The sequence below is a fragment of the Nyctereutes procyonoides genome, unplaced genomic scaffold (genome assembly GCF_905146905.1).
Source record: "Nyctereutes procyonoides isolate TBG_1078 unplaced genomic scaffold, NYPRO_anot_genome, whole genome shotgun sequence".
Taxonomy (NCBI): Eukaryota; Metazoa; Chordata; class Mammalia; order Carnivora; family Canidae; genus Nyctereutes; species Nyctereutes procyonoides.
Genome location: NW_026575128.1, coordinates 1,197,009 through 1,210,545, shown reverse-complemented (window position 1 = coordinate 1,210,545; position 13,537 = coordinate 1,197,009).

The window sequence follows — 13,537 nt, the reverse complement described above, 5'->3', positions numbered from 1 at the left end:
TCACATAGCTAGTAGGGGACAGAGCCAGTATTCCATGGAGCACTCGTGTCTCCCGTCTACTCCCCCGAGCAAGGCAGTAGCAATGTAATTTCCCAGTGAGGATGATGGGATTGTGGTGCGATTCATGCTATTAAATAGCTGGAACAGTCCGCTCCTTGCCACCACAAAGGCTGCATTTAATCTTCACCAACCCAGAAAGGTGAGTGTCTATCACGTTTTAACACTTCCGTGGAGGATCTAACAAGGGCATCCCACTCCTCTCCTGAGGGCTGGTTCCACCGTTTCATGGGATCCCATTTCTCCAGAAAGTCCTGCCGTGCATCCTCTTTCACATAGGAGAGCTTGCAACTCTAACCCTTATTTTGGGAGCAGTGGGGAAGATGTCGAAAAAATATGGTCAGTGAGTCACCTGGGTGGCTCAGTCAGTTAAGTGCCTGCCTTCGGTTCAGGTCATGATCTCAGGGTCCTGGGATCAAGTCCTACATCCGGCTCCCTGCCCAGTGGGGAAGCTGCTTCTCCCTCTCCCTCTGCTCTTCACTCTTTCTCTCTCTCCCCCTCACTCTCTCTCAAATAAATAAATGAATAATCTTAAAAAAAAATACAGTCAATATTTCTTCTGCGATGGTCCTTTGTGTCAAGTGCCTGGACCACCAAGACTTCACTCTACATGGTCTTGGGCAAATGATTACCACTTCTGAATAGTCTCCTCTGCGACATCCATTTGTTCAGAAACCAATGGTGGCACCTGTTCTGTGGCAAACACAGAGCTGAGTCCTGGAAACAGGGAGGGTTGGAGGGGTGGCTGGGTGGATATGTGTTGGCCGGTGGTTCTCAGCCTGGTTAGGGGTCACCTGACGGAGCTTTTCAAAATAAATGCTCATGTCCACTGAATGCTGATATCCATGTAGAGGCTGGAGCAGCAGGTGGATCCGGGGGGGATGTGTCTCCAAAAAGTCTCTCCCATACATATCTCATCTTTTTAACCTCACCTCCCACCCACCACTGCCCAACCCCTCATCCCAAGTGCACTTATTCTTTCAGAGCCATTGAAATTAGTGATTTCTGAGACTACTTGGAGCTCAAAGTAAAATTCTGGGGTTCATTCATTAATATATTTCTCAATTCCACATTTATTGAAATTAGTGATTTCTGAGACTACTTGGAGCTCAAAGTAAAATTCTGGGGTTCATTCATTAATATATTTCTCAATTCCACATTTATGGAGTGCCTCCTCTGTGCCAAGACTGGAGATCCAGGGTGATAAGACAGGTAGACAGTCCCTGCCCCTCGAAGCTCTCGATCTGGTTTGGGGAGGCCAACAAGCAAACCACCAGTACCTATGTTACCATGGAGGGCCTGGGATGCAAGGGGGCATTTTATAAATTGAATGTCCCTTGGTGACAGTTCAACTTTCTCTTCCCCAGAAAAAAGTGATTCCTTCGCTTTTTTTTTCTTTCAAAGTTCCTATTTCCTAGTGAACTAATACAGCAGGATAAGAAACACCTGACAAGTTCTAACCCTAAAGCATCTACCTTCCTTCTGGTTTCAAATGCGAAGCACATTCTCCACGGCACCTGATACCAGTCACAAACCCTGCATGCTAAGGCCATGTTAATGAGGAACTTGGTTCAGGCATCAGCCGTAGAACATTAATATTCATGGTTAATATTTGTAAAAACCTTCATTTCAATCTTTTGTTTCTGTTGTGGGCACGGGGAGGGGGGAGTCTTAAAATGGCCAGAAATTCCCAATTCCTATTTATTCTATCTAGGCCTTTTCTTTTTGGCTTCCATTATTTCATCAGGGTTGGCAAGGAAAGTTGGTTCTGCTCCTGTCCAAGTGTTAAATGGATACTCATGTGTCTCTTTGCCACACTGGTATAATTAATTTTATTGCAAATAGGATTTTTCTTTCTTCCCCTTTGCATGCAAATGTGCTCCCCTTTCAGTGTTTGCATAATAGCAGTAATTCTTTCATTTGTACAAAAGGACATGCATTATTTTGGCAGATAGATGGAGCTTTGATGGAGAGATTATTACATTTCCAAAAGCAAAGAGAATAAATCAGAATTTAGCCAGACGCTGACTAAACACCCCCTTCCCCCAACTGCACTGATCACGGGCCAAGTGGCTAACACGCTGTGCTTTCCTCCTGGAGAATAAACCTTGCAGAACAGTAGGATCTTGCTGGCAACTCTCTATTCTTTGCCCTTCTCTGCCCTGCTCTGTGCACTCTCTCAACTGGGCTCCCTTGCTGTCTGGCTTCTGCTTGGGTTTGGCCAATGGGAGTCAGCAGCGTGGAATGGAGGTGAGAGTAGAGGCAGGCTGGGGTATTTACTTCCCTGCTCCCTCCCTGTTTGCCAAGGCTCAGAGGGTGGCTGTACTCCTCCTAGGCCACAGCTCCTCTATGGTCACCTTTTTCTGCAATTCCAGCTCCCACTGGCCTCTGGGAACCCCCTTCCTTCCTTTTGCGACTCCAGGCTAGGCCCTGCGAGCTTCGCTACCTGCTGTGGGCTAATCCTGCCCACATCGATATAAATAGGCCTTTATATTCAGCCTTTCTGAGTGTGCCTTTGCCTTCCAACACACTGACAGAACCACCATATTCCTAGGACGTCATTTGGTTCACTAGATACCTCCCCACACACACACGCGCGCGTGCACACACACGCACACGCTCCATAGCCCTGGGAAAGTGATAAGGAAACCCAAAACCACTGAAGTATAGAGGCGCCTTTATGTCTGTACAGAGTTTTTAGAAATTCCACCAAGCAGAAGAGGAGTTTTCCCTAGGCATGGCTAGTCTCATGGAAGTCATGGAGAGATTTTGCCTTAGTCACCTTCTTCTGGTCACCGCCTCCTGATTTCCCTTGAGGAGCCATCTCTTCCCTGCTATTGGTACATGTGGTTTAGGGAGGGCCATTCTCTCCCTCAGCTGTGAGGAAGCGTGAGACCCAACGCTGCCACTCAGGACACCACGTCCCCCAAACCACAGTGTTGGTTCAGGGATAAGCATGTGATATAAGCCAGGCCAATAAAAACCACTTGGGTAAAATTCTCAGACTTTGGCTAGGGCAGCTAGGAAAAAGGTGCTTTCCTTCCTCTGATGTTGCAGAGGACATAACCTGAAGTTTTGGTGCCCATCTGCCTTGAGGTACAGAGCCTGCTTGAGAAGTGATCAATCACGGTGGAAGCAGAGCTAAGAGAGGAAGAGGGAAAATCTGGGCTCCAATCATCTCACTTGAGCCCTGAACCAAGCCTTGTGTTGCCTTTGCACTTACGTGAGCAAATGTTCGTTTGTTACATTTACTTAAGCTGGGTTCCTGTCGCTTGCACCTTAAGCTTGTTCCAGTGCACAGAAGATGGAAGCTCCGTATAAACTATCATGGACTGGGGAGGGGGCAGACAGAGAAGAAAAAAGAATTTACTATTTCTGGAGCATCTGTTGTGTGATCCAGAATAGAGCACATATAAATGTAGGTTAATTTATTTAATCCTCAAAATAACTTTGCGCAGCTATGTTGAGGAACTTGCCAATTGCTACACAATTAGCAAATGGCAGGGTTAAGTTCAAACCAAGGACAGAAGGACAGCCTGCTTGCAAAGCTATATTTGTTCCACTATAATGTGCTGCCATCGTGATGCTCTTCTTCATCTTCCTCCTATCATCATCATCATCCTCATCCTCATTTTCTTCTTCTTCAGGAAGCTCAGTGAGGAACTAGACCACCAGATCAGGAAGCCGAGATTCTTGGTCTCCTGAAAACACAGACCCTGAAGCATATATATGCATCTATACAAATAACTAGGACATGAAGGAGAGAGTGATCAGTGCCAGTAAAGAGGAGCAGACATCATATTGAGAGGGATTACTTCCATTTGAGGCATTGGAAGAGTTCAGACCCAGATGGCGGAAGGGAATCCAAACATAAGGTAAGAGTCTGAGCAAAGACATCAAAATTAGGAATGCCAGACCACAGAGAGATTCAGTTTGCACATTTACAAACTTCTGTCGTTCTCCAAGGTTCTTTCCTTGGCTGCCTTCTCAATTTTCTTTTTCATTTTGTTTTAATGTAGTATGTTAGGAACATTTAACATGAGATTTACCCTCTTAAGTTTTTTTTTTTCTCCCTCTTAAGTTTTTAAGTGCACAATCAGTATTGCTGACTATGGGTACAATGTTGTACAGCAGGTCTCTAGGGCTGATTGATCTTGCTTAACTGGAACTTTATGTTCATTGATTAATGACTCCCCATATCCCCCTCCCCCGCCCAGCCCCTGGCAACCCCACTCCACTCTTTGATTCTATGAGTGAGCGGATTTGACTATTCTAGATACCTCACGTAAGGGGAATCATGCAGTAGTTGTTTTTCTGTGGACTGGTTTATTGCACTTGGCAGGATGTCCTCAAGGTTCATCCATGTTGTTACACGTTGCAGAATTTCCTGCTTTCTAAAGGCTGAATGGTATTTCATTGAATGCATGTGTGTATGACCGCATGTGTGCATGCATGTATATATATGTATGTATATAGGATGTATCACATTTTCCTTATCCATTCATCTGTCAGTGCACATTTTTTTTAAGATTTTATTTATTTATTCATGAGAGACACAGGGAGAGAGAGAGAGAGAGGCAGAGACACAGGCAGAGGGAGAAGCAGGCTCCATGCAGGGAGCCCGATGTGGGACTTGATCCCGGGGTCCCAGGATCATGCCCTGGGCCAAAGGCAGGCGCTAAACCGTTGAGCCACCCAGGGATCCCCTGTCAGTGTACATTTAGGTTCTTTCCACATCTTGGCCATTGAGAATCATGTTGCAATGAACACGGGCATGCTAATATCTCTGAGATTCTGATTTTTGTTTTGATAAATATCCAGAAGTGGTATTGCTGGATCATATAATGATTCTACGTTTAATTTTTTGAGGAATTTGTGTAGTGTTTTCCATAGCAGTTGCACCATCTTACAATCCCACCAGTAGTACACAAGGGTACCAAGTCCTCAACATACCCACCAACACTTGCTGTCTTTTTTTAATACGATAGCCATCCTGACATGTGTGAAGTGACTTCTTACGTGGTTTTGATGGTTTTGATTTACATTTCCCTGGTGACTAGTGATCTGCATTTTTTTCAAAAAAGAAACAACCAACAGTGTGAAAAGGTAACCTACAGAACAAGAGAAAATATTTGAAGATCGAAGAACCAGTAAGGGGCTAATTTCCAAAGTATATAAAGAACTCCTACAATTAGGTAGCAAAAACAATAACTTGATTTTTAAAACGGACCGAGGACTCGGATGGACATTTCTCCAAAAACAACATACAAATGCCAACAGGTATTTGAAAGCATAGTCTGTCTCTATTTCTCTCTTGATGTTCTTCCTTGGCAATAACAAGACCAGAACATGGATACCTCCAGTCTCCTGCTTACCATGGTGCCTGGTACAGTCCTTCTCCACTTGATGGCAGGGTGAGGCGAACTCCTCCGTCCTCCAGTACAAATATACCTATTCTTCAAAGGAGTTCACCTGGAAGACACAAGCAACAGTGAACTGGTAACCATGCTAGCTGGTGTGAAAGGTGAACCTACAAGCCTTTGAATGTGTCCTTGAAGCCCTAGCATGTCAAGGGTCCTATCCACCTTCCAAAGAAAAAGGTGTCATGTGTTCCAACATTGACACTTGTTCTAAATATGGTGTGAATTCAGCCCTAGAGACACTGCTTTTTCTCTGTTCAGCAGAAATCCTGCTTTGACCTCTCCTTTCTCCTACGGTTTGTCTCATTACTCTGTGAACAAGTGACAAGCTTTCGCACATGCCTCAATGCCTTGTTTTAGCACCCTTCCATCCCACATCCATTAACGAAAGGTGTTGCACTGATGTGAAACCAGGCAGACAGACCAACCCCCTACACCCACCGTCAGTGAGTCTGCTAAGTAAAACACACGAACACACAGTGCACTATTTTTAAAAGCAAGTTAAATCAGGTGCCTTTAAAGTTGAGTCCTCTGGGATTGTATTGAGTCCCTAAGTTCTTGGTTTTGTGATCCCAAAGGACCAAGCAGGTTAGCTTTAATTGTTTAACTAGGCCACTTAAGCCACTGAGCCCTTGTCTAATAGGACAATATTTATAGGCATTGCATCATTGCAGAGTTGAACTGTTCTTCTCAGCTTGAGATCATCCTTCAGTTTGTTGGGATTTTTTTTTTTAACTCAGGAGGGAAGAAATGAACTGTGATTTCATTAATAGAAACTACTGATAAAAACAGAAGAGTGGAAAGATGTCTAGATGCTAACTTGTGAGTGGTGAGAAAAGCAGATTCTCTCCTGGCAAGTTTTGACGGTGATATGGAAAATTTGAAGGTGATATTTTGACCAGTGGAGGCTGGGGCAAATTTTATTAAAATGACTAGTCTGGAAAACTCAATTTCACCAAATTTTCTTCATTGCTGTGGTTTGATATAACTTTATTGTTCTGTGGTAGAGGAGACTGATGTGTTCATCGTTTGGACCACACATGATACGTTGTAATTGAGTTTATTTTGCTATTATTTTTTTCAGATGAGCTTTCTAGCTCTGTCCTAACTTCATGGTTTGGTTGTTTTATCTATCAAGGCTAATTGACACATATACTCATGATTTAATCATGAAGATAACAATGCTTAACATTTATTGGGCACTTACCATGTGCCAGGTGCTGCATGTAAATACATCAGATGTATTATGTCTTTTTTTTAATTTTTATTTATTCATGATAGTCACAGAGAGAGAGAGAGGCAGAGACACAGGCAGAGGGAGAAGCAGGCTCCATGCACCGGGAGCCTGATGTGGGATTCGATCCCGGGTCTCCAGGATCGCGCCCTGGGCCAAAGGCAGGCGCCAAACCACTGCGCCACCCAGGGATCCCTGTATTATGTCTTTTGATCCTCAAGCAATCCTCTTTGTTTCTATTATTATCAACACATCAAAGATGAGGGAAATGATGCTTAAAAGGTGTGTACACTGCCCAGAGTCACACAACTAGTAATCAGTGGCTTCTGGGACTTTAAGCCAAGACTGAGGGATTCCCAGGGATTCCCAATCCTCTTAGCCACTACAGCAGGCTGACTTCTATCAACAAATCAATTGTGCACTTTTTTCATCCAGTCTTACAGTTGAATCATAGAATTTTTGAGTTGGCTTTGCTGGGGGCGGTACCATGCTTACATGAAGAGCACAAAAATCCCCATCAAAAACAACAGATCTTGGGGATGCCTGGGTGGCTTAGTGGTTGAGCATCTGCCTTCGGATCAAGGTGTGATCCCAGGGTCCCCGAATCGAGCCCCACATCAGGCTCCCTGTGCGGACCCTGCTTCTCCCTCTGCCTATGCCTCTGCCTCTCTCTCCATGTTTCTCATGAATAAATAAAATCTCTTTTAAAAAAAGACCAACAGAATTTTTTAAGTTGCCTTATTTTCATTAAAACCATAAAAACTCTTATAAATTTTGGGAATATCTTATAATAAACAAAAGTAAAAGTATTTAATAAAAATAGTATTTTCAATGTGTAATTATATGGCTATATATGCATGTGTATTATATGGCTATAATATGTAGCATTCAGAAACTAAAATTAAATGGATGTTTGAACAAAGTGGATATTTGTAAAGTCTATCTTTACAAGGTAGACTGGACTTCCAATCAAGAGGAAGCACTAAAGATGAATGCTTTGATCCACCCCCTTTGCTCCAAACACATGCAATGATTGATAAAATATAAGAAGTGCAGGAAAAAAGATAAACATCTCCACTGAGCAGAGCTGGCAGTGAATTACAAAGTGGTGAGTAGGTTTGAAGGCACAAGTCTGTTATGTTCCAAGTCTGCAAGTACATAGCGGCAGCTCAAATTTTGGCTTCTACCGCATAATGGGAACTAACAGTGCTTCCCGCGCAACAGCGGAACAGAGCTATGCTCACTGCTCGAAGCCAGAGGCTAGATTGGGCTCCTCCTTCTAAAGGAGTCTGTTAAGAAAAAGCAATTATCAACTTACTTCCTGAGACTACAATTTTATAGAGGATTCTTGGCTTAGAAAAGTGGGCTGTAGATACAACTTCCTGGCCAGGAACTGAGCCAGCCACCTGCTGCCCCATGACTGGATCTGTGATAGCCCCAACATCACTGCAGAGCAAATTCCACCTGGTGCTGTACTGGGGACATGCAGGAGGGTCAGATGGAGGCAACTGTAAATCTCAAAACCGCTAGACAAACAGGATGAGAGAAACACACAAACATTCTCTCTCTCTCAGACACACATTCAAAATGTGACTGTCATAGCAAATGAAGAAATCTAATACCAAAGAAGGAAGCCTGCAGAACCATCAAAATCATTCACTGAAACATGAAATGTCTAGAGATAAAATTACTTTTATGCAACAGTCTGACAAAAGCTTTAAGATAAGTATGTCTAAAAAATAAAATAAAATAAGTATGTCTAAAATGTTCAAAGCCATAAGCCAAGGTAATACATTCAATAGTAAGGAGTAAGAAATCTGAAGCACACAAGAGACATGAATGAAATAAATCCAAGCAGGCATTAAGAAACCACAAACATGTATTTGTGGAACTAAAAGAATGTGGTTACCAAAATTAAAAAAAAAATTCAAAAGAAAAGAGAAACTCTAGGTTAGATCCAGAGGGTACTGAATTGAGAAATAGCTGCGAACCACACCCACACAGAACTTCGTCCTGAGTGACAACAAGCTGATTTTTTATTATAGTAGTTAACAGATATGAACGATGCCTTGAGAGGCTCCGCCCTATATCTGAGAGATGTTCCAGGAGAAGAGGATGGAGAGAATGAGGGAAAGGTAATATTTGAAGAGATTGGACCTGAGAATTTTCATAACTGCAAAAGACATGTGTCCTTTGATGGGAAGGACACTCTGTGGACAGGGCATGACACATGACAGTGAAAGTGCAGATCACTGTTGCTAAGAAGAAAACCCTAAAAGCTACCAAAGAGAAAAGACCCCCCCCCAAAAAAATACCCAGAAGAAACCAAGAGGTTGACAGTGATTTATTTTCAGTAACAATTGTGGCCACAAGACAATACAGTTAACATCCTTAATATGCTAAAAGAAATTAGCTGTCAGCCTAAAATTTTATATGCAGCTAAATTATTATTTAAGACTAGAGACAAAAAAAAAGATGCTTCAAAAACATGAAGACTAAATGAGTCCTCCCACAGACAGCTCCACATCTACATACTTAGTGAAGGATGAATTTCAGTCAAAAGAAATGTGAAACTACAGCAGAAGTTGAAGATAGAAAGAACAATGAAATAACAGTGAGAAAAAATTCACAAAATATGTTTTTATGCCTAATTAAATATCGAATGTGCAAACACTATGGCTAGAAGGATAGAAATGCCAAAGAACAATGTGTTTGTTAGAATATTTTTTATTCAAATAATATATGTTAAAATTTTAGGAAAATTAAAAGATTAACAATCAACAGAGGAAAAATAAAAGGAACATTTAAAAATCAATTTGCCAACCTAATAAATAATCAAAAAGGAACAGAGAGGGGGTGAGGAGGAACACAAGGAAAATGCCAATAAAGAGAAAATACAAATAAGTTAAAGTATATCAGAAATCACCATAAATCCAACTGCACTAAATTCATTTAGTACAAAACAGAGGTCAACATATAGGATTGTATGAATTGAAAAAAAGAGATGGAAAAACTTATATATGTCTATCTCCAAATAAAGCTAGTAAGATGATGTTAATCTACTGCACAAAGTTAATGGGAATTAGGGGGGATTGCATAACAATAACAAGCAATCTACCAGGAAGATAGAAAAATTGTCAATTTACATGCATCTAAAACGTAGTTTCCAAATACATAAAGCAAAACAGACAGAATTACAGGGAAACGGACAAATCCATAATCAGAGTTCAAAATTTTTGAAACACTTCTATCAAACACACGTAGATCAAGCAGGCAAAAAATTAGTAAGACTATATATAGTAAATATGAAGAACAAAATGTAAAACCATGGTATAATATAGAATTTTCCAAATGTTTTTTATGTGGTCCCTTTAAGAAATATATTTTATAGCAAAACCTAGTATACAAATGGACACATACACAGAAAGATGATAGATGACAGATAAATAATTCTATAAACCATGTTCATCTTTAATACAAGTGATACATTCTGATACAATTTATTTCGTTCCATTCTATTTCATTTGTTAAAAAACGTGAGTTGCAACCAACTAAATTGATTTCACAACCCAAGAATGGATTGTGACCTTTAATTTACAAAACACAGATCTTATAAATATATTCAGCTGTACCTCCAACAAGTAACAAACCTTCTTTTCAAGTAAATAGTATCTACAATGGTGAGTCCACAGAAGCATACAAGCTGGAACAAGCAAGGATATTTGCTGTAAACACTTCTATTCTACATTGTACTGGAGATTAAAGTCAATTCACGATGGGGGGGGAAGGAATCAAGAGGATATGAATTTGAAAGATTGAGTAAGACAAATTGCAGCTGATTTTATTATCTGGTAGAAAACATAAGAGAATCTACAAACTTAGTAGTAATAAGAGAGGTCAACAAGGTTAACACAAGGATAACACAACAAGGTTAACACAAGAATAACAAACATTAATAATTTAATGCCCAGGGGCACCCAGGTGGCTCAGTCGGGTAAGCATCCAACTCTTGATTTTGGCTCAGGTCATGATCTCAGGGTCAGGAGACAGAGCCCCGCAATAGGGCTCCATGCTCAGTTGGGAGTCTGCTTAAGATTCTTTCCCCCTCTCTCTCTCCCTCTGGCCCTCCCCCTACTCTCTCTCTCTCTAAAATAAACAAATCTTTAAAAAAATAATTTTCTTAAATACCAGTAATGATCAATTATTAAATGTAATAGACAAAAGTTACCATTCATAATAGCAACAAAAACATAAATCACCAAGGAATGAATCTGGTGAAAGATGTGCATGGCCTTATAAAGAACACTATAAAATATTGTAAAAGATATAAAGGAAGACCAGAATAAATGGAGAGGCATACCATGTTTAAGGATGATGACGATTTCATATGGTGAAGGTGGCAGTTCTCTCTAAAATACTCTGATATTGAATATAATTCCAATCAAAATCACAACAGAAATATATCTACCCTGAAATTCATTTGGCAGAGTAAGAAGATCTGAGTAACTCAGATAATTTTGAAAAAGAAGAAGGTTGGGGAGCTTCTCTACCAGAAAGCTAGATTTATCTGAAGCCATAACAACTAAGACAAGTGGAATTGGCTCAAGAATGCACAGCCATATCAATGGAGCCAGAGAGAATGTAGGAACAGACTGGCACACATATGAAAACCACCTAGGGCAGAGGCAGCACTGTAATCAATGCAGAAAGGAAGGGTTGTTTGAGAATTTACACTGTGACACATCCAAAAGAAAAAATTAAGATGTAATCATCCATTCACATTCTATAAGATAAATTCCAGGTAAAGATTTAAAATTAAAACTTTAAAATTTCAGGGTCACCTGGGTGGCTCAGTGGCTGAGCATCTGCCTTTGGCTCAGGTTGTGATCCCAGGGTCCTGGGATCAAGTCCTGCAACAAGATCCTCGCAGAGAGCCTGCTTCTCCCACTGCCTATGTCTCTGCCTCTCTCTGTGTCTCTCATGAATAAATAAAAAATAAAATCTTTTTTTTAAAAGAACTTTAAATTTTCAAAAAATATATAGAATACATTTAAGGTTGTGAGGAAAGAAGTATTTAAAACAAGATTTCTTAAATGAGAAGCAAAAAGGACCAACCATAATGTGAAAGACTGGTATATTTGTCATTAAAATTAACTGTTGGGGGATCGCGGGGTGGCTCAGTGGTTTAGCACCTGCCTTCGGCCCAGGGTGTGATCCTGCAGTCCCGGGATCGAGTCCCACATCGGGCTCCCTGCATGGAGCCTGCTTCTCCCTCTGTCTGTGTCTCTGCCTCTGTGTGTGTGTGTGTGTCTCTCATGAATAAATAAAATCTTTAAAAAAAATAAAATCAAATTAAATTAACTTATCTCCAACAAAAGTGATCTTGAGTTAAAGATGCAAGATGAAATGAACTATTTGTGATGTGTACAATTGACAAAGGATATGTGTCCAAAAATCACATAGAATGTCTACAGTTTGATAACAAAATAACAAACAATACAATGAGAAAGTGAGAAAAGGGCCTAACAGAAAATTCAGAGAAGAGCAAACTTGAGTGGACCATAATGGATGAAAAAACTGGGAAACAGAAAGTTGCAAATTATGTAACATTTATAACACCAGATTGTGAAAATCAAAAATTTTATTGGCAATAAATATAAGTAGAAGGGGATTAAGAGTTATAAACTTCCAACTATAAAATAACTAAGTCATGGAGATGAAAAGTACAGTATAGGGAATCTAGTCCATTAATCTAGTCCATTAAAACTGTAATGACATTATGCGGTGATAGATGGTGGCTGCATGATGGTGGTGAGCATGGAGTAATGCATACAATTGTCAAATCACTATGTTGTACACCTGAAATTACTAGAACATTGTATGTCAACGATACTTCAATTAAAAAAAATTGTTAAGGGGCGCCTGGGTGGCTCAGTCAGTTAAACATCTGCCATTGGCTCAGGTCATGAGCCTGAGGTCCTGGGATTGAACCCTCAGCAGGGAGTCTGCTTCTCCCTTCCCTTCTGCCTGCTGCTCCCCCTGTTTGTGCTCTCTCTGCGTATCTCATAAATAAATAAAATCTTTTTAAAAATAAATTTAAAAATTGTTAACACTGATAAGTGGGAACTACTTATAGCTAGCTACAAGAACTGAACTCCCACCTACCATTTATGGAAGTGTAAACTGGTACAACCACTTTGGAGAATAATCTGACCTTATCTTGTAGAAGCTACTCTGCAACCCAGTGGTTTCACTCCTAGGTGCGTACTGCAGAGCAACTCACACATGTGTGTAAGCAGACAAGAATGTCCATTGCACGTCGGGCTCCCTGCTTGGAGCCTGCTTCTCCCTCTGCCTGGGTCTCTGCCTCTCTCTCTCTCTCTCTCTCTCTCTCATGAATAAATAAAGAAAATCTTTTTTTTTAAGAAATCTTATTTCTTTTTTTTTTAAGATTTTATTTATTTATCCATGAGAGAGACAGAGACAGAGAGAGAGAGAGAGGCAGAGGGAAAAGCAGGCTCCATGCAGGAAGCCTGACATGGGACTCGATCCCAGGTATCCAAGATCACACCTTGGGCCGAAGGTGGCGCTAAACCTCTGAGCTACCCGGGCTGCCCTAAATAAAGAAAATCTTAAAAAAAAAAAAGAATGTCAATTGCAGATAAAGATGTGACATATATATATATACATATAATAAAAATATATCTAATGTATAATACATATGATGTAACATATGTAATATATACTATTATATAACACACATAATGGAATATGCTCAGCCATAAAAAAGAACGAACTCTTGCCATTTGCAATGACATGCATGGCT